The sequence below is a fragment of the Cyprinodon tularosa genome, unplaced genomic scaffold, assembly GCF_016077235.1.
Source record: "Cyprinodon tularosa strain WSP-4 unplaced genomic scaffold, ASM1607723v1 ctg254, whole genome shotgun sequence".
Classification (NCBI taxonomy): domain Eukaryota; kingdom Metazoa; phylum Chordata; class Actinopteri; order Cyprinodontiformes; family Cyprinodontidae; genus Cyprinodon; species Cyprinodon tularosa.
Window position 1 is genome coordinate 499,787 of NW_024038944.1, and position 25,460 is coordinate 525,246.

Sequence of the window (25,460 nt, forward strand, 5' to 3'; positions counted from 1 at the left end):
ATTCATCCATGTGTAGATAGTCTACATAGAAAAGTCTATTATTTGGTGGGTGGAGTTGATGAAACAGTTGGAGGATTGAAACAGGAGACAGGCTCTATTTATTATGAACGGTTTGCTTTAGTGTGAGAAAGGTGGTGCAACAATTGACGCTGTTTGACTCCAGAAGAGGGGGCTGATGGGTGAAGTTTACAGAGAGGAAACCTTTATGCTTTGAACACAGTAAAGATACAATGTGGCAGGAAAAAATGGCGATAAGGCTTCAAAATAAGAGCATTCCCAAGAGGGGAGAGGAATGGACTGCTGCGCTTCTGATTGAGAGGTTTTTGGAAAAATGAAATGAAAATCTAATTAAAAATGGAGGCTGTTTAATCAGTAAGGTTTTACCACATAAATACAATCATCAATCACATATATATAAATATATATATATATATATATATATATATATATATATATATATATATATATATATATATATATATATATATATATATATATATATATATATATATATATTATCCCCCTCCACCCTGCACCCCTCTTTCTAGCAGCATGGGTTTATTTTGAAGGATTTGCCTGGAAGTCATTCCGGTGGAATTCGGCTCTCTTGATAGCAGCGCGAGCCCCGGGCTTCCAAATAAGGAATTTGGCTCTCGCCGCGCGGACACACGGACGGACAGGGACGCTCCAGAGCCGCGAGCGGCTGACGGCGCTTCCCGAGACGGGCGCGAGCTTCCCTTTGATCTGCGGCTCCGAAGCAGCTCCTACATTCACCTGGCAGCGCGCGGCGTGCGGAGAGGATCTCCAATTTGGAAAATCACTTAACTTTTTTTAAAGAAACTGGAAGGATTTCTGGGATTCCAAACAAAATATATATAAATGAAAAATAAACAGAGCAAAAAGCAGCAAATAAAGGAATAAAGTGAAGAGAAAGGCGGATGTTTGACTGTGGAATGAGGGAAGTTTGATGCTGGAGCAGTGTCTGAACACCAGGAGGAACCTCTGTGGATTTTCTGATTCCGTTTTACGCACCAGGAGCGCAGCACGCGGACAGCCTGGACTGCTGACATCTCCCTGCCCTCCGCAGCCCTCACAGCCCCGCACCTGTTCTGCTGCATTTCCAAAGTCCAGGGCGTTTTGTGGACTTACCGCAGGACTTCCTGTGCTGGATTTGGTCAAAGCATCGCCCGCTGCCATGCTCCGGACGGACTGCTGACCAACTCAAGGTAAATTCCTGCCTTTATTAGAGCGCTTTACTGTCAGCTGCTCATCTCAAAGTTTTCTTTTTGTTTGAGCAATGAAACACATTTGGCTAAAGGAACAAACAGGTGAGATGTTGAAGCCTTGGATCATCCGCTGGTTGGCAGGTCAGGGAACAGCAGCTCACACGCCCAGGAGGCGCAGCGCGGCGCGGTGCGCGGCGTGGCGCGGCGCGGCGCGGCGCTTCTCCCCGGGGATGCGGTGTCCCCAAACCAAACCTGCTCACCAACATGGCAGCTCAGCCGCTGTTTTTTATATTCTTACTGAAAATGAACAAGAGCAGTAAAAAAGTGACCTGATCTCTGCACACAATTGGTCCACAAGCTTCACCCCTGTTTACCTAAACTGATTAGATGCTTCCTTCAGAAGGAGGATAGCCTACTTACTATAAAAATATTCATGCTTATCTAAATAAACATTTTAAAACACACTAAGTTATTTTTTTATTTAAAAAGCGGCGGAAGATGAACTCATCCTTCTGCTCCGCGTGTCACCGTTTCTTCACTAATTCACTCTTTAAGCTATCAGATTATTTATCTGTATATTCGTTCAGAAGAAGAAAAGCTTGATTGTGTCAAAGTGCGGAGCTGCTTCCAGGAAATCCTCCTCCAAACATCCTGCACGCTGAAGCCATGGAGAGGATCGCTCCTCCTGGAGGAGGACATGGATGGAGCGGCTGTGGCGCACCGTCTGCCTCCAGCTGACGGCCTGCCTCCCAGGAGACCCCATCCTCACAGAAGGAGTGTCACTCTGTCTCCTTCTGCTCCGAGGAGCCTCCTTCATGTCTGCAGGCTGTGGACTCAGAACCTGGACTGGATGGAGGTCTGCTTCCAATGGAAGAGCCGTCCATTCCTTCTCCATTAGAAAAGGAAAGGTCAATATTTCACGCTCTAAGGTTTTAGGAGAACCAGATCAGCCTGTTGGGGGCGCTAGAGAACAGACATCCCTTCATCCCTTCTAGAAGATGAAAGCCTCAGCTTCATTGGGCCACAGCCTGAATGAACAAAGAGTGGACGGTTTGAAGAAGGAGTCTGGTTGTTTCCTGTCCGATCGGCAAACCCAGGAACAGAGATCAGCCTCAGCTTTGAAGACTCTGCGTTTTGTTCTGGTTTTCGTGTTCGCATGAAGCTCCTGCTGACGGTGGCCTAAAGAAAAACAACAGCACTGTTGGTTAATTATTCCCAGATTTTATAGATGGGAGCTGATAAATACAGCTTAGGTCTGAAACCGTCCACAGCTCAGGTTTCTCTCACATCATCTGACAATCAGTCATTTTATATAAATGTTCCTGCAATTTATCCATAAATATACATTTTGTTATCAGTGTGTGTATTTTTGTTGCAGCTGATTTCCATTGATAGCTGATTATTAGAAACCTCTAAAACCTGCAGGACTGCGGCCCTCAGGGACCCACTTTATAGATGCCTGCTTTAGTGGAAAACAGCAACAGGTGGGGGAGGAGCAGCACTCAGTGGTCCAGTCAGAAAACAGACTTAGACCACTTTATTAATCACACCAGGGGCAATTCTTTTGAGCAGTACAGGAGAAAAACAAATAAATAGAAATAAAATGATAAAAATAAAACGTGAAAGGGAGATTTAATAACAATAAAAAAACACAGAAAGATAGTGAAAAGATAACACAGTTATCTTTTTAAGATCTTTAAAAATATTTTTTAAGATTTAGTCTGACTCCAGGATTGTGAATAACCTCTTTAAATGTTGGGAGCTCCAGGATGGACATTTTCAGCAGCTTTCAGTGGTAAATTCTGCCAAAAATAAGCAGGAGTTTAGAATAAAACATATTCTGTCAGGAGCTGTAATTATCTTGTCAAAAAACACTTTTTAAAAGACGTTGATAGTTTAGAAAGCCAGCATGTAGCTGCTAATGGTGGATAATCAGAGAGTATTTTCCGCGTCACGCTCCTGCAGAGAAGCAGAGGATGGAAGGAGGAGGATAAACCTGGAGTCCTTCCTTCAGAGACACAAAGACACATGTTGACCATTTGGCAGCTGCTGGAAATGCTCCTAAAGGAAAGCGAATGTTTTCAGGCCTGCCTGGGTCCAGGTAGTGCATGTTAGCAGCCGGCTGCTTTATCTCCAGGAGGAGAGCAGATAAGAGAAGGAAAGTCAACAGCGGAGTCCTGACAGGCTCTGCTAGCTCCGAGTCGCAGCGATGAGACAAGCCAGCAGTGTAACTCTGGCCTTTTCAGGGCCACTCATGCATGTTTCTTTAACCTACTTTTCCTCTCTGGTTTCGGAGCCACATCCTCCCTCAGCGTTGGAAAACGCCAAGCCGCTCGCCCCCCCCGTCCTCCCATCCTCCCATAGCTCCATGGCCACGGCGTCCAGGGCTGCCTGCTGTCAAAGATGCTCCTACGTGAATTAGTACGATCAGAGAGAGCAGAGCAGACAGCGAGGGGAAGGAGGCTCCTCTACAGACGGCCTTACCCATCATGCTTTGGGGTAAAAGGCCAGCAGTCGGTCTCAGCAGACAGGAGCTTTGAGGGGAAAACCTGCAGAGATCTCATGTCTGAAACATCCGCCTGCAGTCATCCAATGGGAGGCTTCCTCAGGTCCAGTGGAACTATTGGTGTCTTTCCTTTGGGACGGTGCTGAATGCGGCCTGGTGGGCGGAGTCAGGGAATTTATTCCTGCAAAAAGTGACCAAAGCTGCTGGCCTGTTAGCGTCGTTTAGCAATGATTGACACTGATGGCCGCTGCACATCAAACCGTCCCCGTCTCATTGGACGTTTGGTCGTCATGGTAAAGCTTCAGATGAACAGGAAGTCTACAGACTGAAGGAACATGTTGCTGCTCACTGATAGCTGCGGCTCTGACCGCTTCAGGGCTCCTGTTGCTAAGGCATAAAGCTGTGCTCCTATCAGCTCTTTGATGTGGACACGGTCAGAGCGTGTGAGCAGGAACAAAGCAGCCGCTGATGGTCTGAGATGATCGGCTTTTTCCGACATCCAGGCTGGATTTTCTTCGGGTCAGACTGTGACTCTGTATGAATAACGAGCGACGCTGCAGAGGATCACGTCAGTAGAGCCTAAATCCATAAACGCCAAACTTTAGAGATTCATGGTTTAAAACTGTGGAGCAGCTGTGGGAAAATAACAGGGGAAGCATTTCTGGAAGTTTCTGTTCAATGAAAAAACACTAAAAGTCATTTTACAGAGAATTATTATCATTAAAAAGAACTTTTGGAGAAAGTTAGGTCAGATTTAAAAGCGTTTAAAGGCGTCGTCTCCTCGGCCATCATTAAGCTTACAGGCTGTTGCTTGTTTGGTGTGAATGAAGGGAAATGATTGGTGCAGTTTACTGTTTTCATTTAAGCCAAATAGATCAGAATAGTTTCCTCCTCAGGATGCAGTCACTTCCTTCATAGTCATTTCTTCTCTTTACATCCTAAAAAGTAACATGGCTTCTTTTAACACCTCTGAGAAAATAGTGAACAAACAGCAGCAAGTGTTTGAGAGAAGCAGAGGAGATCAGAAGATGTGAGGAAGGAGGAACGGAGGGGGCGACAAAGAGGGGGAGACAAAGAGGGGGACAGCAGCTGATGGAGAGGAGCTAAAACAATCCCAGAAAGGAGCGTCAATAATCGGACGCCAAACGCTTATAAATACGCTGCTTATGAGAGAAAAAGAGGCGAGGCCTAAATGAGCTGTTTTACTAACATTTTGCTTTCATCCATCATTAGCTCAACATGGAAGAGCAAAACAGCAAATTAACAAGATCTTCAGTCGGTAAAATGTGCTGAGTTCAGGAGCAGCTGTAATGTCCTCTAAGAGCAGGGAAAACAACATTATGGGTGTAATGAAGTGGAACGCAGACGGGTCACAAATAAAAGCTTGACTTAAGCAGAACTGTGACAACATGGCTGACAGCAGCACTTCACAAGCACCAGTTTTCCTCCTCAGGGAGGCCAGAACGTCTACGTCACCCGAGACAAACTTCTGCCTGACGCTCCGTGGAGAAACGCTTGGATGAAGGAAAATAGGTTTTTAGCTGCAGATAAATGTTTGGTTTATTTCTAAACAGAAAATCTATTGGTCCTTAATCCTTGCAGGGTCACAGAGAGATGTCAGACTACTAGAGATCCAGAGACTCTCAGGCTTGATGAAGGTTTGGAGAAGTTACCAAAAGTCTGTCCTCGTACTCAGACACCTTTCCATCCATCAGAACATGATGGACTCTCAGATTCAAACCCACCGTGATGTTGGCATCAGGAATCCAGGCAAACACGTCTGTTAGGTTCAGTCTCTGCGGCTCACATGAACTGATCAGGGGGATCCTTCCGTATCGCCCTCTGACCTCCAAGCATGTTCAGATAACACCGGATATTTTCTGCCTTAGTTTTCCCCATCAGCATGTGTAGAAAACCCAGCATGCGTCAGCTGATGCCTTGCTCATTAACCGGCTCCTGACCGGGCCTCTTTAACGGGTAAGCCTGCGTTTGAAAAGAGGCCTGCGTGTCAGATGGTGTTTTGCACATATTTGTCGTTCTGACATTTAGTCCCTGCCTGCATTAACCTCCACCAACATCATGTCTGTTTGCTCCTGAGGCTGCAGAGAAGCAATCATGAGGATATCAGCTGCCAAAGAGCAGCCGGTTTGATCCACAGCCACTGTTTGACAGCAGTAGGCAGAAACGTGACAGCCAGACACCAAATCAACAGTCTGTGCCCCCCCGTCTCTGGTGTCTAATGAAGAAGCTAAATGCGTTTGAAGGGATTGTTGTCGTTGGCCTTTATTTCATCCTCTCCACCATCTGCCCTTTCTGGAATCTCTTAACGCTGCATCCCTGCATGCGCCGGAGGAGCAGATTAGATGTTTTTAATGTTGATGAAATGCAGCAGGCATTGTTTTCCTCGTCTGTTCAGTTACTGCCGACCCTAACTACCAAAGCCTTTCAGTTGTGCCGCAGAAATGGGAAACCACATGCCTCGCCGCTTTGCCTCGCCGATGACTCCTCCTGATAGAAGAATCGTAAATGCTAAAACTTTTATGAATGTGCAAAGTTTCTATCAACATGAGAGCAGGAAGCAGACTTTAATTTAAATGTAAAAAGCCACAGTCCATTACTCTAATGTCAGGATTTGGAGTGGAAACAAGGCGCTGCTGAAAATAACAGTTTGAAACAAAAAGCTTGGAAACGCAACTCAGTGCAGATAGGAAAGGTTTGGTGGCAGGAGGAGAGGATCAGATCGGCATACAGGGGTGAAGCTGACCTGTCACTGTGTGCAATCAGCCTCACACACACACACACATGTTGTGTCACAATATCCTTGTGGGGACCTTCCATTGACTTCCATTCATTTCCCACTAATTTATATGGCCTAACCGTGACCCTTGCCCTAACCCTAACCATTACTGACACATACCTATCCCTAAACCTGACCTAAGCTCAATTCACACCTTAGTCCTAAACCTAACCCCCACCCCAAGAAGAGAAACTTTCCTTATGGGGACCAGTTGTTGGTCCCCACAGCTATGAGTCCCCAAAATGTAGCATATTCCTATGAAATTGTCCCCACCAGGTATTAAAGACATGGCCACACATTACACACACACACACACACACACACACACACACACACTTGTTTGCTATATCTATATTGACTCTCATTGACTTCCATTGATTTTCAGTAATTTTCAACAATCTATGCTCGAACCCTAAAACTAACCATTAGCAATGCATACCTCACCTTAGCCCAAACCTAACAATTTGCAAAATGGCTTGTGAGGACCAGCAAAGGGTCCTTAAAGCTACAGTGTGTAACTTTTAGCGACATCTAGCGGTCAGACTGCAGACTGCAGCAACATGAACATCTCCCCCCCACCGCTTCTCCCCCCCAACAGTACGGCGAGCGTTACGGGACAAAATGTCTTCCACGACGTCCGCATCACCTACCTTCTCAAGTGATGAGGTTTGTTTACATAGATAATTTTACAGATAGTATTTCATTAGTGTGCTGGTGAAGGTTCTCAGTCATCCAGGTCATAGTCATTCCGTAAAAATTCAAAAAATATCCACTGGACTTGGTTTTCAAGATTTGAAGACGTTTCGCCACCTCTCCAGGAAGCTTTCTCAATTCAAATGTCTGGATCCGCAGTGAGTTTGAGTCTTATATAGACAACGCCTTGTATCGCTTGGAAACATGCAATGGTAACCGATGAATGGGTCGTTAGTTCCATCGTTAGCCTGTAATATCTGAACCTGTCTATGATTCTAGGGGTCGGTTGTTAAAGGGGGGATTGCCATTAAGGGGGGGGATTGTCTCCTGTAATACCTGAAACCTGTCTATGATTGTGAAGAGTCGGTCATTAAGGTGTTATTGTTCACCGGCTGGAGCGGGTAGGTCCCTCGTTCCTCTGTGATGGGGTGGGGGGTTTGGTGATATCTGGAAGGGATCATGTCTATGATTGAATTGTATGTTTTTGGAAGCTGGAATCTGAGTCCACCACCTCTGTTTAAAGTTGGTTTTTCTCTCTTAACATAGATGGCTTCCTTCACGCCCCTCTCAAACCACCTATTTTCTTTATCCAGAATATGGACATTCTGGTCCTCAAAAGAATGTCCTTTGTCCATAAGGTGTAGGTGTACTGCGGAGTCTTGTCCAGAGGCGGCCGCTCTTCTGTGTTGGGCCATGCGTCTGTGGAGAGGTTGTTTTGTTTCGCCAATATAAAGATCAGAGCATTCCTCGCTGCACTGAACAGCATATACCACTCCGCTCATATTCGGTCTGGAGGTTTTATCTTTAGGGTGCACTAGCCTCTGTTTAAGGGTTTGGTTTGGCTTGAAATGTACTGGGATCTTGTGTTTGGAGAAAATCCTCTTGAGCTTTTCAGACACTCCAGCAACATAAGGGATTGTGATGTTTTTGCGTTTAATTTTCCCATCGCTGTCTTCTGTTGCGTGTCTTTTGGATTTCCTTGCTGATTTGATAAAAGTCTGTGTAGGGTATAGATTTCATGTAGACTTAAGGTAATAAATATACCCGTTATTTTTTCTACGTCGTTGTGACGTTTTGGCAATCTCGCAATCGCTAGTTTGTTGGCTCTGCGCTGCCGTAGCGCAAAGATGTCTGCCTCCATGGCTGCGAGACCCACTCCTATGTAATTATAAATAACGAATTCTAAGGCAACGCAAATATTAAGGTTAAGAGGCTGAGCTCGTAGATGATGATAAATAACATAGTTATGTATAATATATTACATTTCTGACTGTATATCCCTGTAATTATTACACACTGTAGCTTTAAGCCTGACGTACGAAAAATCTGGCATAAACGCTTATATACGCTGGATAAGTTATGGGTACGTTTTTTTTATAAGTTATGAGAATGCTGAAACACGCTGGCACATGTCAACATACGGCGAATACATACCTGTAACTGACTTGTAACTTATGGCCCACGCCTGCTAGGGTCTGCCATACGTGGGCCGTAAGCTCCATGTAAGTTATCTAATGGTTGATGTACGTTAAGTGTAAGTTACTCAGAAGTCGTGGCATCTAGCTTATCCAAAACCTCTGAGTAACTTCTTGTCCAGACTTCATCCCCATCATAGGGTGAGCCTGAAGGTGGGTGATGGATCCTCCCTGCGTTCACGCCCTCCACCAACAATCTTCCTAGCAGACATGACGCCCAATCTGCTGCCATCTTCTTTCTTTTTCTTTTTTCTTATTTTTTTTGTTTGTTTTTTGGGGGGTAATCATCCCTGGTCCTGAGGGGGGCAACTTTAAGTGATGCATCGTAATGCCCATGAAATGATTATGCTGCTGTGCGTTATGCATAAGATAGGCTGTGGTTGAACATAAGTTCTGGACTTGTTATGAATATTCTATATATACGTCTAAAATAGACAGTTCAGCATTTTAGGAGATTTCAGGCATACGCTGGCTAAATAAGCAAGGTGTGACAGGCCTTACTTTGCAAGAACGGGTCCTCAATGTGATGGTGAAATGGGAAAAATAGTCCTCGCTCTGAGCGCTAGACAGGTACACACACACACACACACACACAAAGTGAATTAAAAACCCTTTCAAGTAATTCCAGATAATTCCTGCTCTTCGTCTCGTTTCTTTGCACTTCAGTCATTTACGCAGATTTATAAGTGTTTATAGAAAAACCTTCAAATCGGACAAACCTGTGATTGTAGATAGTAATGCATGTGGGGATGTGTTCAGTAGGAAATCCCTTCCAGGTGAAAAGAACTCGTCTCCCCTTTGTCTTCCAGACACAGCGAAGGTCAGGAGTTTTACTTTCAGCCAAAGTGATGTGACAGGAGGAAAGCTGGAACCATGTTGGAATAACAAGAGCTTCATTTGAAATGAAAGCTTTTGCAATTTTCCCCTGACATCAGAGCCAGCAGAGACGGTCGAATCCGTTCTCTGCTGATAAGAAAATTACTTGTTTCTGCAAAATGTTCAATATAAATGATGACCGGCGCAAAGGTTGATGTGCTACAGAATTTAAAAAGGGACTCTAACTCTCGAACGTAGCATTAGACTTTCTGATTATTTGGATTAACCATCCAAACATAATATCGTGCCTAAAATTATCTCATGTCTTCTTTTTGAAATTTTCACCTCTAGTCAAGCTCAAATACTTCCCACAATCAGGACTAAAGTAGTGTTGAAACAAAGACAAAAAGTCAGCTGCATTCCACCTCAAAATGCAGGAAATAGTGTTTCAGAGTCTAAATTAAAATTTTTTCCAGGGGAGGATCCCCCCCACCCCCTATGCCACACAGAGCATAAAGATGTGACACACAATATAGCTAAAAGCCCGGTCCAAACCTATGAATGACCTAATAAAATGCTATCTAAGGTGATTTAAAAATGGCCTAGTAAAAGGATGAACTGTAGTAAACTTGTTAACAGAGGGTCCATTATGGAGATCCTCCACTGTGGCCGACTTTTGACCAAACTGGGGACTAAAAGTGAAGGAAAATCCTAAATCTCTAAGTGTGAGGTCTTCTCACAAGAATTCTATTCCGTTTATTTCTATAGCTCCAATTCACATCATGTCATCTAAGGTCACTTTCCAGTTCACCAGATCATCCAGTCAGATTGATTCAAAGTTTTCTATCTAAGGAAAACCAGCTGATTGCATCGACTCATTGACTCTTCAGCAATCCCTCACACTAAGCATGCTTGTAGCGACAGTGGAGAGGAAAAACTCCCTTTGAACAGGAAGAAACCTCCAGCAGAACCAGGCTCAGTGTGAGCGGCCATCTGCTGAGGCCCACTGGGGTTCAAGGAGACAGAAGCAGACATAGAAAAAGAAGCATAGATACAAAAGGCAACTGTCAACCAGCTCCACAGGCGGCCCCGTCCAGGAAACACACAGCCAGGCAGACGAGCTCCGAGCCAGCTCCCATGTCAGAGGATGAAGAGAGCACATCCAGTTAGTCACAGTCAGAGAAACAGGACTACACTGGAAAACAGGCCAAGCTCCAACATCTAGAAACAAAGGTGTTGATGGCAGCAGCACAGCTGATATTTCTCTCCAGGATGGAGTCACAGCCAAACAGGAACAGACCAGATGAAGCTACTATGAGAAAAAGCAGAGAGAGCAGAACGTTAGAGATTGAACGAACAGATTCTGCAGAGTGGGAGAATAGAGATAGAATGAAGCAGAATGATGAAAAAGGGGTCCCTATGTCCTCCAGCAGTCTAAGCCTATAGCAGCAGAACTATAGAGATAGCTCAGGATAACCTGAGCCACTCTAACTAGAAGCTTTATCAAAAAGGAAAGTTTTAAGCCTAGCCTTAAAAGTAGACAGGGTGTCTGCCTCACGGACTAAAACTGGTAGTTGGTTCCACAGGAGAGGAGCCTGATAACTAAAAGATCTGCCTCCCATTCTACTTTTAGAAATTCTAGGAACCACTAGTAAACCTGCAGATTGAGAGCGAAGTGCTCTGTTAGGAACATAAGGAACAATCAGATCTCTGATATCAGATGGAGCTTGGCCATTTAAGGCTTTATATGTGAGAAGGAGGATTTTAAATTCTATTCTTGATTTAACAGGAAGCCAATGAAGAGAAGCCAGGATAGGCGAGATATGATCTCTCTTTTTAATTTTCATCAGAACTCTGGCTGCAGCATTTTGGATCAGCTGAAGGCTTTTAACTACAGTTTGTGGACTTCCTGATAGTAAAGAATTACAATAGTCCAGCCTTGAAGTAACAAATGCATGGACTAGTTTCTCAGCATCACCCCTGGACAGGAGATTTCTCATTTTTGCAATGTTCCTCAGATGAAAGAAGGAAATTCTAGAAACCTCTTTGATCTGGGATTTAAATTACAGGTCCTGATCAAAAATAACACCAAGATTTTTTACTTTATTATCTGAAATCAGTTTAATCCCATCCAAATGAAGTGACTGACTAATCAGCTTCTTTTTCAGAGACTCTGGTCCAAAGACTATAACTTCTGTTTTGTCTGCATTCAGAAGCAGAAAGTTAAGAGTCATCCAGGTTTTTATGTCTTCAGACATGCCTGTAATCTATGTAATGGGTTAGCTTCATCTGGATTATAGACAGATATAGCTGGGTATCATCAGCATAACAGTGGAAATTAATCCCATGCTGTCTAATAATTCTACCAATTGGGAGCATGTATAAAGTAAAGAGAATTGGTCCTAGCACTGATCCCTGTGGTACTCCACAGGTAACCTTTGAGCGTGTTGAAGATCTATCATTAACATGAACAAACTGAATTCGATCAGATAGATAAGATTTAAACCAGTCTAGTGCTGTTCCTTTAATTCCAACAAAATATTCAAGTCTTTCTAAAAGAATATTATGGTCAACTGTATCAAATGCAGCACTGAGATCCAACAGGACGAGAACAGATACAAGTCCATTATCTGAGGCCATGAGAATATCATTAGTGACTTTCACCAGAGCTGTTTCAGTGCTATGATGAGCTCTAAAGCCAGACTGAAACTCTTCAAAAAGTTCATTATAGTGGAAGTGATCGCAAACTTGTTTGGCAACTACTTTCTCAAGAATTTTAGATCAGAAAGGAAGATTGGATATAGGTCTATAATTGACCAAGTCATCTGGGTCAAGAGACGGTTTCTAAAGCAGAGGTTTAATTACAGCAACCTTAAAAGCCTTTGGTACATATCCCTGTAACAGAGATAGATTAATCACATCTAAAATGGAGGAGGAGATCAAAGGGAATACCTCCTTAAATAACCTGGTTGGAACTGGATCTAACATCCAAGTTGAAGGCTTAGATGAAGACAATAATTTTGCTAATTCAGAAAGTTCAACTGGATCAAAGCAGTCTAAACCCGGTTCAGATTCCATGACTACCTCAGGTACAATCGCGGATAGAGGAGTGCTAATGATCTTATTTTTAATAAGATCAATCTTATTTATAAAGAATCCCATAAAATCATTGCTGCTAAGAGCAGGTGGAATGGACGGTTCAACAGAGCTATGGCTCTGGGTGAGTTTGGCAACTGTATTAAAAAGAAATCTAGGATTATTCTTATTCTCCTCTATTAATGAGGAGAAGTATGCTGCTCTTGCTTTACAAAGGGTCCTCTTATACAGCAGTAAACCATTTTTCCAGACTAGGTATGATTCCCGTTGGCCTGTGGAGCGATATTTTCTCTCCAGTTTCCTAGAATTATGCTTGAAAGTCTGCAGCTCTCATTCAAATCAAGGGCCAGCTTTCCATTTTTAACGGTTTTCATTTTCAAAGGAGCTGCGTTGTCTAAGGCAGTACGCAGAGAACTAGCAACCCCATCAACAAAATCATCAACCTTTGAAGAGGAACAAACTAAGCTTTTGCACTCTGCAGCACTGCTCAGCGACACAGAGGAGAGAGAAAGTGAAACAGATTCTTTAAAATGTATAACTGCACTATCTGATAAAGATCTACTAAAATGTAACCTTCTTTTGGGGGAGGAGAACTCTGTTAAAGTAATCCTGAAGGTTATTAGAAAGTGGTCAGAGAGGACAGGGTTGTGAGGAAATACTGTTATTTCTTCACATTCTATGCCGTATGTCAGCACAAGATCCACAGTATGAAGATGAGAATGTGTGGGACTATTCACATTTTGAACAAAGCCAATAGTGTCTAAGATAGCATTAAAGGCTGCTCTTAAGCTATCGCCTTCAATGTCAGCATGGATGTTAAAATCTCCCACTATGATGACCCTGTCAGTATTTAATACCAAATCAGAAAGGAACTCTGAAAACTCATCTAAAAAATCAGAGTAAGGACCTGGTGGACGATACAAAGTTACAAAAAGAACAGGTTTTCTTGCTTTGTAATTAGGATGAGGGAATTGAGTTGTAGGTATTAACTGCCTTTGGAGTAATCAGTAAGTCAGACTGGAAGATTGTTGCTACTCCTCCTCCTCGCCCAGAACTTCTGGGGATGTGAAAATTTAAATAGCTTGAAGGAGTTGCCTCATTTATGCTCACATAATCCTCTTGCTGCAGCCAGGTTTCTGTAAGGCAACACAAGTCAATGTGATTATCACAAATCAAGTCATTAACTAGCAGACTTTTAGAGGAAAGAGATCTTATGTTAAACAGACCGCATTTAATCACTTTAACTTTTTCCCCAATTGGAGTTATTTTGATTTTAATTAGATTATCATGATTTTCTCCTTTGGGAATCTTTGCTAATTTATTCGATTTTGGTCGTGGGCAAGACACTGTCTGGATGGAGTAAAGAGTGGGTAACAGTAGAGAAGCTGCAGAGATGTGTGTTAAACTACAACTCTGTTTCCTGGTCTGCACCCTGGGGGGTCAGGGTTTTGGAGGACTAATAAATGTGGCCAGATTCCTAGAAAGAAGAGCTGCACCATCCAAAGTGGGATGGATGCCGTCTCTCCGAATCAGACCAGGCTTTCCCCAAAAGGACTGCCAATTATTAATGTAGCCCACATTGTTTTCAGGACACCACCTAAACAACCAGCGGTTGAATGACGACATGCGGCCAAACATGTCACCACTGGTCAGATCAGGGAGGGGACCAGAGAAAATTACGGAGTCCCACATTGTTTTGGCAAACTTACACACTGAAGCAACACTAATGTTAGTGACCTCCGATTGGCGTAACCAGTCGGAGGTCAGTCGGAGGGTGAACTGTGTGTCGTCCGGTGTTGGATGAGTGGTTATAGACGGCGAACAAGCTTGTCAAACCGACACACGGACACCCACAATCCTAGCTAGTTTGTGATTGTCCCTCTGGCGTTGTGACGTGGAACAACATAGCGCAGACCATGCTTCAAAATTGGGCATAAATCGAAAATATCTGTATCATACCTGTGACAAGCTAACTGCGACACACTGCTGCTGGAGGATAACCAGCCCTTCAGATAGAAGAGCAGGGAGATGGACAAGGGGAGTACGAAAAAAAGAACAAGCTGCTAAGAATCATCTTTTAATGACAGGTTGAAACTAAAAATGAGCAAAGGCTGTATTGTTTGAGTGCTGGAAGCATGTGGTCTGGAAAAATCCTCATTAGACGGGTCCTGATCTGTTGAGGAAGGAACTAAATTGTTCTCTCTTTTCTTCTTCAACTGTTCTTTAAACTCTGTCTGTGGGTTAAAATAGGCTTCATTCAGAAGGGACAGAGTTAAAGTCCGTCACTTAATGAGGCGGTTATCCAGAACCAGCACTATCGGAGGTCCAGACTAACCCCTGATGAAAGAAATGAAGACGTGGGGCAGGAAGGAGTGTGAGGACGATGGGGTCAGGATGTAAACAGAGTGGTAAATATTTGGGCCGTCATGGCCGAGGCCAGGCAGCTGGTCCCCTCTGCATGGCAATGAGAGGAAAGCCTTATTCAATAGAGCCTTTTAACCGTGGGAAATCTCCTCTCACCAACAAAGACACACATAAACCAGCTGAGTAAGGACCCGAGGACAGTGAGGGTCTGTGCTGCCTCTGTGGACTCCCTGAGCTCCCAGGGTCCAACGCCATTTCAGACCTGCAGAAAAACGCTCACATTCAAACCTGCATCAGTTCTGCAGCAATATTAAGGTCATTTCAAGCTCAACACCGGCTACATCGGATCACTTCTTAGCAATGTTAGGTGAGTCCGTCTGTTAGGAATCAGGGGTTAGTCTGGTTCTGACTGACTATGAACTGAGGATCGGACTTGTTCGGCCTAACCAATCAGATCGCTACAACGGCTTTAATGATCCCTAGCGTTTCCTTTTTATTCACTCTGAAAAGCAGGAGACGTCAGGTCAACACCATAAACCCCTCCAGACGTGAAGGACCTTCCTCTCCACATATGATCTGTCTCTGCAGAGGAAGGGACTAAAGGTTTTCCAGGATCAAGACAGAGAAGTATTCCCGCTCTGATCCTCTCTGATCCTGCATTGGTTGACATATTCTCACGTCTGTTTCCGACATCTTCAGGCTCAGATTCCAGCTGCTTTGCTTTGGTCGGAAATCCTTTTCTTTACCTGGTTGGTTTTCTACAGAAGAGCGGTCTTACTCGACTTATTTTTTCCTTTGTCTTCTCGAGATAACGACATAACTCCTTATCACGGTTTCACCACTAATAACAAGATAATTATCTCGTTATCAGCAGAAAACAGTTATTGGTTTCTTGAGATGTTGAGATGATTAACCTGTGTGAGTAAAGAATGATGCTGGCCAGCAGCCCTGGATTCCCAGTCCATCCATGCCTGTGGGGCCCGTAGTTGTGCAGTCATGGTACAGGGTGTACAGTTTTTTAGTTTCCCGTTTCTTTTCACTCATTGTCAGGTGGTGGTGGATGATTGGATTGCATGAAATAAAGTAGAAACAAATGACTGATTTTTAATGAAAATCTTTGATCTGGACTCATTTTGGGGGTTAATGCATCTTATATCTGTTACAGGTGGTCAGAACACACCTGGAGGCATAGGTCTAATTACCTACGAATGAGAAGTGGAAGCAAATCATCAAACCAAAAACGTCGTTTCGTTACCAAAAAGTTAAACAGGATTATTTACAGAATTACACATAGGCGTAATTACCATGACTTATAAATCCTCTTGTGCTATTAAAGGGTGTAATCAGTTTTAATGCACACCAATCATCTCCTTATCATGAAAAAGGCTTCATTATCTTTAGATAATGAGAAAATTCACTTCATTTCTTGAGAAATCCACAGTGAAAAAGTATCGGAGGGACATGGCCGCTCTGGGCTTCCGTAGTTTTCTGTTCAACACTCAGAAATTTCAATCATTGCAGAGGTGTCAATAACAAAGTATAAATACTGTTGCTGTATTTTTCTCAGTATCTGTTCTTCTGTATTGGAGTATTTATTTTTCTGAGGACTTTTTACTTTTAATCCCTACGTTAAAACGCAAATATCTGTTGTTCCAAACTGCCTAATTCTTTCTATACATCTTGATGACGACAGAAAGAACAATCTGTAACAAAACTGGGCAAATCAGGAGCCCAGTTTATAGAAACCCAGACTGGAGGCTGGGGATCAGAACAGACCAGAGTTACAGAGTAGAGACGTCGCTCATCCATTCCCCCTTTATTAGATTTACATGTTGATTATGTTTCAACTTCTGATTTGATTTTATTGCTGTTTGCAGCTTTCAGTCGAGTCTATCCTGTTTGGTGTTTTATTTTGGAACAAAAAGTTGCCAACATGGAAGCTTCTCCTAATTCTTCTATAAAAAATAACTGCTGTAAATAAGGCCAAAGGTCAAACTAGGGACTTTTTCTTCTGTCGGTTGAAGAAGCGTCTTATCCTGCTGACCTTTCTACCTCTGCTAGATCGATGTTTCTTTAAATGCACCTGAAGCCTTTCTGCGTAAGCTGGATGCATTTGGAGCGTTTCACTTTAAAACAGGGAAAAAATCTCTGGCTCATTATTCTTTCTGTTTTTTCTTCCAAGGAAGGTTTTTTTATTTGCAGGTGTTTTTAATTTCTGCGATTTATGCTCGTCTTCTGAGCCGCAGGTCTCTGTCAAACTTTGTTCTAGTTTTATTTTACCAATAACGAGCTCCTGATTGCTGATAAGCTGCAGGGTAAATGTTTTCATCTAGAATAGATGTGTTCCCACAATGGGGGAAAAATGGTCACAGAAACTGATCACCTGGAGAATAAATAACCAATATGCAGCTATAGACATTTATACAGTAATAGATATTTGAAAATAGCAGCAACATCAGAGATGTGCAGAATGACAGCAGCAGGTTATTTAACTGACTAATGTAGAAACTCCAATAAAGTAAAAAAAAAACAATCCACTGTACTTTGTTTCCAAGTTTGAAGACGTTTCTCTTCCATCCAGGAAGATTTTTAAATTCCAAATGTCAGAAATAGCGTTTAGTTCCAGGTTTTATCCAGCAGCCCAACAAAGCCTGGTTTTAGTTTAGAAAACATGCAAATAGAAACGGATGAAAGGGTCCCCCCCTTTGGAATGGGGGTCGATTGGCTTCTTTGTTAGCCTGCAATGCCCCATACCTGTCTCTGTCTCTGAAAGGGGGGTTGTCAGAGGGAATTGTTGGCCTGGCTGAACAGGGGAGGTCTTCTGGTCCCCCGTGATATTAGCAGCAATCGTACTGTTATGAATCAGAATAACAACTTCCATGTTAGGGTTCGGATTAGGGCTTCAACTAATGATTAATTTTCTAATAACAGCTCTAAGTGGCTCACTCTGTCAGCTGAAGGCATGTTTTACCGTCTCTTTACACCAGCTAACAATTCATCGATTACTGAATGAGTTGACCATCATTTCAGTAATCGATTACTCAGGATTAATCCGGTTAATAGTTTCAGCCCTGGTCTGATTTCTGCTGCTTAGCAATGCAGCCCAACCCTCCGACATCATGAACGCACCCCAGCAGGACCCCTTTAAACCCACCATTAACTTGCAATAGCGTCTTTGTGGATTGCTGGTTGGCTGTGGATTAGCTGAGTTAGCCGCTAAGCTGTCTGTTACCATGAAAACAGAGGTGTGCAACCCCACACCACCTATTATTTCCATTTCAATGTTGTCACATCCAGTTCATTGTGTTTATTAGTAATTGTTTATTATTGGATTAATGTGAAACTTTATTGATTTGACAATTCAATTCAGTTTATTTCTATAGCTCCAATTCACATCACATCATCTCAAGGCTCTTTCCAGTTCACCAGATCATCCAGTCAGATTGATTCAAAGTTTCCATCTAAGGAAAACCAGCTGATTGCATCGACTCATTGACTCTTCAGCAATCCCTCACACTTAGCATGCTTGTAGCGACAGTGGAGAGGAAAAACTCCCTTTGAACAGGAAGAAACCTCCAGCAGAACCAGGCTCAGTGTGAGCGGCCATCTGCTGAGGCCCACTGGGGTTCCAGGAGACAGAAGCAGACATAGAAAAAGAAGCATAGATACAAAAGGCAACTGTCAACCAGCTCCACAGGCGGCCCCGTCCAGGAAACACACAGCCAGTTAGGGATGACCACTGTTACACTTATGTTGCTGTAGATCATCTATGCAGCTACTCTGATGGACATTCGCTCAGTGCATCACAGCAGCTGAGCTAATTAAATATTATGAAAACTCTTTCCTCAAGGACTCATTTAAACTGTTGATGAAGATTCTCAGTCATCCATGTCTCAGTCTATTTGCATGTTTTCTAAACCAAAACCAGGCTTTGTTGGGCTGCTGGATAAAACCTGGAACTAAACGCTATTTCTGACATTTTTGATTAAAAAGGCTTCCTGGATGGAAGAGAAACGTCTTCAAACCTGGAAACAAAGTCCAGTGGATTCTTTTTTTTTGTACTTTTTTGAACTAATTTAAACTCTTTTATTACTGATTCTTTGTAGTGTTTGCTTAGTTTATCAAACATAATATTACTGTGGTAGGATTATTAATTATAAATCAACATTAGTTTGGTGTTCTGTTCTTATTTATACTGCAGTGACCGATTGTCTCTAAATGCTGAATTAACTTCCTTTGAGTAACAACTTTAATAGACAGAGATCATATTTTCCTTTTGTTTAATGATTATTAACTCTGCTTGAATTACCAGACAGGAAGCCAGGGTTTGTATCCCAGGGGGGGGGGAAGGGCAGCCGCTGTCCTTAGGCAGGACCCTTCAGGCTAATACCTGCTTTAGGGAGCGGTGGCCTACCACTCTGGGTCCCTGAGGAAGACCCTTAGCCCCACACTACCCCCCCGTTTGCCGCAGAGTGGCCATGAAATGAACCCATGGGTTAAATGCAGAGAGTTGATTCCTGGGTTTTATCACTGAAACGCGGCTTCGTGTTCTTCTTGTTTCTCATCTGCTCATTTATTCACATAAAGATAACTCCACAATAAATTCTCTTTGGTTCCGACGGAGTTGCTCTGTACTTGTGACAGTGTAACGACAATAAAAAAAAGAAAAGAGAATATAAAGCTGCATCATCATTTCCATTAGGATTTTTTAAATGTAAAATACATAAAAAAAACTGTAAAACCTGCTTAAACCCGGGAAAAATGCGCTTTTACTGGCAGTGGAAACAGTGACAATAAAACCCTGGAAAAAAAAACAACTAAAAAAAGATCAATGAGACATGATCTGGCTTTGTAACTCTATAGAACTAAAGCATAAAGACTTAAAGTTCTCTATGCAGACTACATGTTCCAAAAATTTTACAAATGATATCTATTCTGTACCAATGTTTAACGATGGCTGTAATACTGATAGATGCTGATGCCAAATACAACTCAGAGCCAGTAGAGTGATCTTAGTGAGAAAGTATTTCCACTACATGATGTCAAACTGCTAAAACAGTGATATATCAGTCAGCTTGCATTACTTCGCTGTGAGTCAGGCAAAGAAACTGTAGGTGCTTCAAGTCCCACATCATCAGCTGGTCTCTCTTCATCCTGTCTGCCCTCACTCTCTGTCTCCTCTTCCTCTCCTTCGTGTTGCTGCACAAGTTGAAGCTCCAGGAAATAAACCGGGGATTTCTTTCCCATTTGGCAGCAACTTCCTGGAGACTTTTCACAATGCTTTTCTGCTCCATCTTTCTTTTTTCTTCTGCTGATAAAATTAAGCTTTATTCAACAACCGGTTAGTTTTTGAAGCAATTCCAACATTCAGTCTTTAACTGGTAGGTTGACCTCAAACCTTTAACATTGAGTATTTGATGATGTCTCAGGGTTCCAAGGTGAAGCGTCATCCAGCCGATGATTGGAGCTTTGACTGGACTGGATTTATCATCTGATAACTTATTATTGTTATTATTTCTGTTTCTCTGTTCTGCTAAAGCTCTTTCCTGCAGAGGCTGTGCTCCTCGGCTCTGGCCGTGAATGTTTTCCATCTAAGGCTACGTTCACACTGAGGCCTTGATGCTTAGTTCCGATTTTTTTGTAAAATCCGACTTTTTTTGCGTTGCCATTCATATTTCCAAATATATGCGATTTGTATGTGATCTCCGCATGCGCAGTAGAGGACGCAATGACATCACAGGCCAGCGTGCTGTGTTCACGGAAGTAAACATGGATGGTAGTGCCGGCGAGCATCTAGCGATCTTTTCCAACCATAAAAACTCAATCTTTTCATTATGGTTAAACATAAATACTGCTCCCCGCATCATCGTCCACCATGGTTGTTGTTTTTCTTGCCGTTTCTGCGTAGCATGATGCATAATAGTGACCTTTGTCGGGTATTAATGGCGTTCAGGTCAGATGAATCCGACCTGGTCGTTCAGACGCAGGTCGCATTTGAAAAGATCAGATTCATTTCGGATTCAGGACCACAGAGCCAAGCGGCCTGGGTCGGATTGGAAAAAATCTGATCTGTGTTGTTCAAAATGCCATGAAAAGATCAGATCCAGGTCGAATATGGGCAAAAAAATCGGATTTGGGTCACTTCAGGCTGCAGTGTGAACGTAGCCTAACTGTTCAAGCAGAAACTGGGAGCTGATTAAGGCTCTGTAACACAGTGCCCCCCCCCTAGTGGCCATCCATCCATTAGTTCAGTCATAACTGTTTTTTACATGTTGAATCTTTAAAGCCTGGCCATTAAAAACATTTCTATAGTAGAATCATGGTAAAACGGATCGACCATCCATCCATCCATCCATCCATCCATCCATCCATCCATCCATCCATCCATCCATCCATCCATCCATCCATCCATCCATCCATCCATCCATCCATCATCCATCCATCCATCCATCCATCCATCCATCCATCCATCCATCCATCCATCCATCCATCCATCCATCCAATTGGGTGACCATCCAGCCAGCCAGCAGTCTAAGCAGAGATGCCAAGACTTCCTGATCCACACCCATCTATTCCAGCTGCTCCCTGAGGCGTCACCAGGCCAGCTCAGAGACATCGTCCCCCCAGTGTGTCCTGGACCCTCCACCAGGCCTCCTCCCAATGGGACATGCCTGGAACACCTCCTGGGGGAGGCGACCAGGAAGCACCTGGAACAGATACCTGAGCCACCTCAGCTGGCTCCTTTCCATGTGGAGGAGCAGTGACTCTACTCTGAGCTTCTCCCAGGTAACTGAGCTCCTCCCCCCATCTGGAAGGATGCACCCAGCCACCCTGTGATTTCTGGCAAAAAAAATCTGTTAATTAAAAAGAATCACATTTAACCAATAAGTCCAGATAATTATCATCATATTAAACAGATTTAGTCGCATGTCTTCATTAAAGGGGACAAACAGGGGCCAGGACCAGTTCTTGTCCGGCCCATGTTGGACCCCATTGACTCCTATTTAGAACCACTATATTGTCCATTTGAGGCTAACAAACAAACTACAGTGGTAACCATTCAAAATTTCACTCCTTTCCTTGGCTGGTCCCCTATAATTCCTTTCTAAACATCAATATTTGCACTAAAATATTCTTTCTGTCATGATTTCTGGACATTAAGATCTAAAGAGAAGCGCCATCTCCTGGTCAGACCCTGTAATTCAGTAAAAGGGTGGAGTCAGAGTAACAATATGCAAGAGGGGGTAAATGATTATATACGTGGAAACTCTGTGAAAAAGCTGATGCTTTACACTCTTATAATTGAGTCCTGATGCTTTTAGACTAAAACATCATAAGTGAGGAGCTAAGATGGATACTGGTGTGGTGGCTTCTACGAACTCTCAGTTTAAAGTTGAAGTCAGGTCATATTCAGAATTCAAACTTCTTGTGAAATGATTCCATCCTGTTCAATAAATGATCAGTGTTTTTAATTCAGAGTAATTTTCATGTGAATGTGCTTTACTGGAGGCATCCATGTTTGTCAAAGAACACTACTGCCACCTACTGGTTAGCGACGTCACGGTGCGGTATCGGCTGTTGATCAAGTCCCAGTGCTGTATCTGGTGTTTGTCACAACGCGCTATTATCCAAGTCATCTTGAAAACATTCTTCTTCCAAATGTTGGCTACATATTACGGGTTTTTTCTCTGGCCAGAAGTTCGATGGCAAATCCTCCCTCTTCCAGTTGGCGATCCAACGACCAACCCGTCCGTGGAGGATCAGGAATCAGAAAGGTGGAATAACTCTTTTTTTCACTTTTACCCGATGTATTCCAGCATCCAGCTGCCATGCACGTGGGCATTGTCAGTTTCACTATAGCTCTGGTGAATTTCAATGGTGAAGTCCTCTGGAAATCTTCAATAATTGTTGTTGATTGCAGATGTGTCTAGTAGTACCCATTGATTTAGCTTGTAAAGCGGGGAGAATGGCGCTAGGCTTACCGCACCGTGACGTCACTGCTGGAAGATGGCAGGAGGGGGGGGCTACTATATTTGGGTGAAATATATAATCATTAGTTGCAGTGCTAATCTGAACCTGGAAGTTGTAATTCTGATCTGTAACAGTATTATTCCTGCTGATATTGGGCTCATATCGGCATCATATCAGTAACAGAAGGATTGTATCAGGACTGCTACAGTGATCAACAACCAGGCGACAGGAAGCAGCAGATTAATTGGATGAACTAACTTTTATACGCGTGAATAAGATCAAATTTACTTCCATTTCTCGTTATTTAGAAACACGTTAATTGTGTCTTCATTTTATATTAGCAAGCTATTGCTAACATTTGGCAAACATTTATCATAGAAGTGCAGCTAGAAAAATACTTTTTATCAAAAGCAGATTATATTTAATAAAATTTAGAATAGAATTTAACTTTCATTGTTATTACATTGTCATAAGTACAGAGCAACGAAATGAACTCTGCATTTAACCCCTCCCCTTGGGGAGCAGTGGGCTGCCATTGTGCTGCACCCAGGAAGCAGTGTGGGGGTTAAGGGGTCTTGCTCAGGGACCCAGAGTGGCAGTCTGTGGGAGTGGGGCTCAAACTCAGAACCTCAGGATTCCAAGCTCTATGTCCTAACCACCATTTAATGTCTAAAATGTCCAGATCTAGAACAAACTGTCAGCTTCTGGTTCTGATCTGCAGATCAGAGCGCTGACCTGATGCCGCGCTTCTGTGATCCATTAAAAGCTGTAACCATTAAAGTCAAGGAGCATAACTCAAAAATGGCCGCTCCCAGACTCAGTGATCGCTGCAAATATTATTGTTTTTTCTCTTTACTGATTAACACTAAATTCATTATAAATGATGATCCATTGATTATTCCTTGCTGACCAGACTTTTCCTTTAAAATCGGTGGAAAAGTTTTTTTTTAATGAAATCTACGGTATAGTCCGTTTGCTTTCCTGTGACTGTTTTTATAGTTTCATCTCCAGAGGTCGGTTTGTTTCGGATGAACCCAGTTTTAGCCTGTTTTCACCGGAAGCTGTATTTACATCTGTCTCTCCCCACTAGAGCAGATGTAAATGAGACGCTATAAGGTTTAATTAAACATGATCGTCCCCCGCTGTCTGCGCAGTGGGTCATCAGAATGAAGGTAGATGAACTTGTACCAATTATTGGAACATCGTTCCCAGAGATTGATAATGAAACCGAAGCGTCCTCTGGTGAAACATGATGAACACTGTCACTAAATGAAGGCTTCAGCAGGAGGGATATAATGGCCTGTAGGATCACGCTGCTCAGAAAAATCAATCAGTGCAGATCTATCATGCAAATAAATCCAAACAAACTGGTAATCTCTTATTTGCTTCCTGTGACTGCACGTTTTAATCACAAAGGAAGGAACAGAGAACGTGTCTCTATCCATAAACACAATGAGTTCCCTTTCTGAAGGCTTTGGAAGGTTTGAGCAAACCGTGTTTTACGGCTGGATGGAGCGGCGCTGAAATGGCATTTAAATGCACTCGCTTGTATATGATGTTCTCCTACAGTTTTAACCCCGTTCCTTTGTGCAAACACATAGCTTTTCTGATTAACTCATTTTCATTTCAATGCAATCTAGCTTGATTTGATTTGCCATCCAAAGCAATTGGCTTTCATATTAATGCGATTAGGTTGTAGAACAAAGCGGCCATTATGCAGAGACTTATGGCGCGAGTGGAAGAAAGGGACCATCGCATGGCCATCAGTAACATCCCCTCTGAGGAGGGGGCGATATCTCCCCGCAGACATGCAGCGGCCCATGCATCTCCACTCTAATCTCGCTTTGCCTTTTGTCATGGCTGTTAGATGTGAGAATCCTACAAAGCCGGGATGGTAATGCGTTTGTCAGAGCGTTTGTGATCTGTGCTCCTCATGCAGCAGTGCTGTAATCCGGGGTTACATATGTTTCAGCTTGTCATCTTGGTCAAATCCAATGACGGTTGTTTTTTCGGCCCTGCATCAACTCAGACTAATCCATCGTCTGGTGGAATGTCTGACCTGTGGACAGAGCAGCGTTCAGCAGCCTCTACAGTAAACCTAATAATAGACACCTTCAAATACACTCATGGGGCTTTATGAGCTCAAGTGTTGGAAACGGTGCTGACGTCTGTTTGCTGTCTGCAGCGGCCGCTCTGGGCTTTGACTGATGCACACTGACAGCATCACAATTTTTCTGCTCCACTAGCGACTCAGGGAGGATAACGTTGTTGGCTGAATGGTCTCTCCGTCCCAAACATTCATCTAGACCAAGACACCTTAACAAATTCGATAACCTAGACCGATACGCAGAAAGGCAATTGCCTTTTAAGTCTCAGTAATAGAGAGACATCCCTACACTCTGCAGCACCATCAAAAGGCTGGGTTGCAAAAGAAGACATTGTTAATAGAATATTGTTTCTTTCAGTCCGGATGCTGGACTTCACCAGCAGACAGTAAAACACATTTTTCTTTTAAA

General features: G+C 43.1%; 1 protein-coding gene across 10 annotated transcripts in view; it reads left to right on the forward strand.

Moving 5' to 3' along the window:
- Positions 1-605: 605 nt before the first annotated feature.
- The window catches only part of adgrb1a (adhesion G protein-coupled receptor B1a), a 214,979-nt gene continuing 190,124 nt past the window's right edge, over positions 606-25,460 (forward strand). For 7 of the 10 annotated variants that reach the window (XM_038288392.1, XM_038288394.1, XM_038288399.1 and 4 more), the window contains exon 1: positions 607-1,226. The gene's annotated coding sequence lies outside the window, so the exon portion shown is untranslated. Of the gene's footprint in view, positions 1,227-25,460 lie in introns of all 10 variants that reach the window. The other 3 variants (XM_038288397.1, XM_038288401.1, XM_038288398.1) reach the window with 1 other exon arrangement.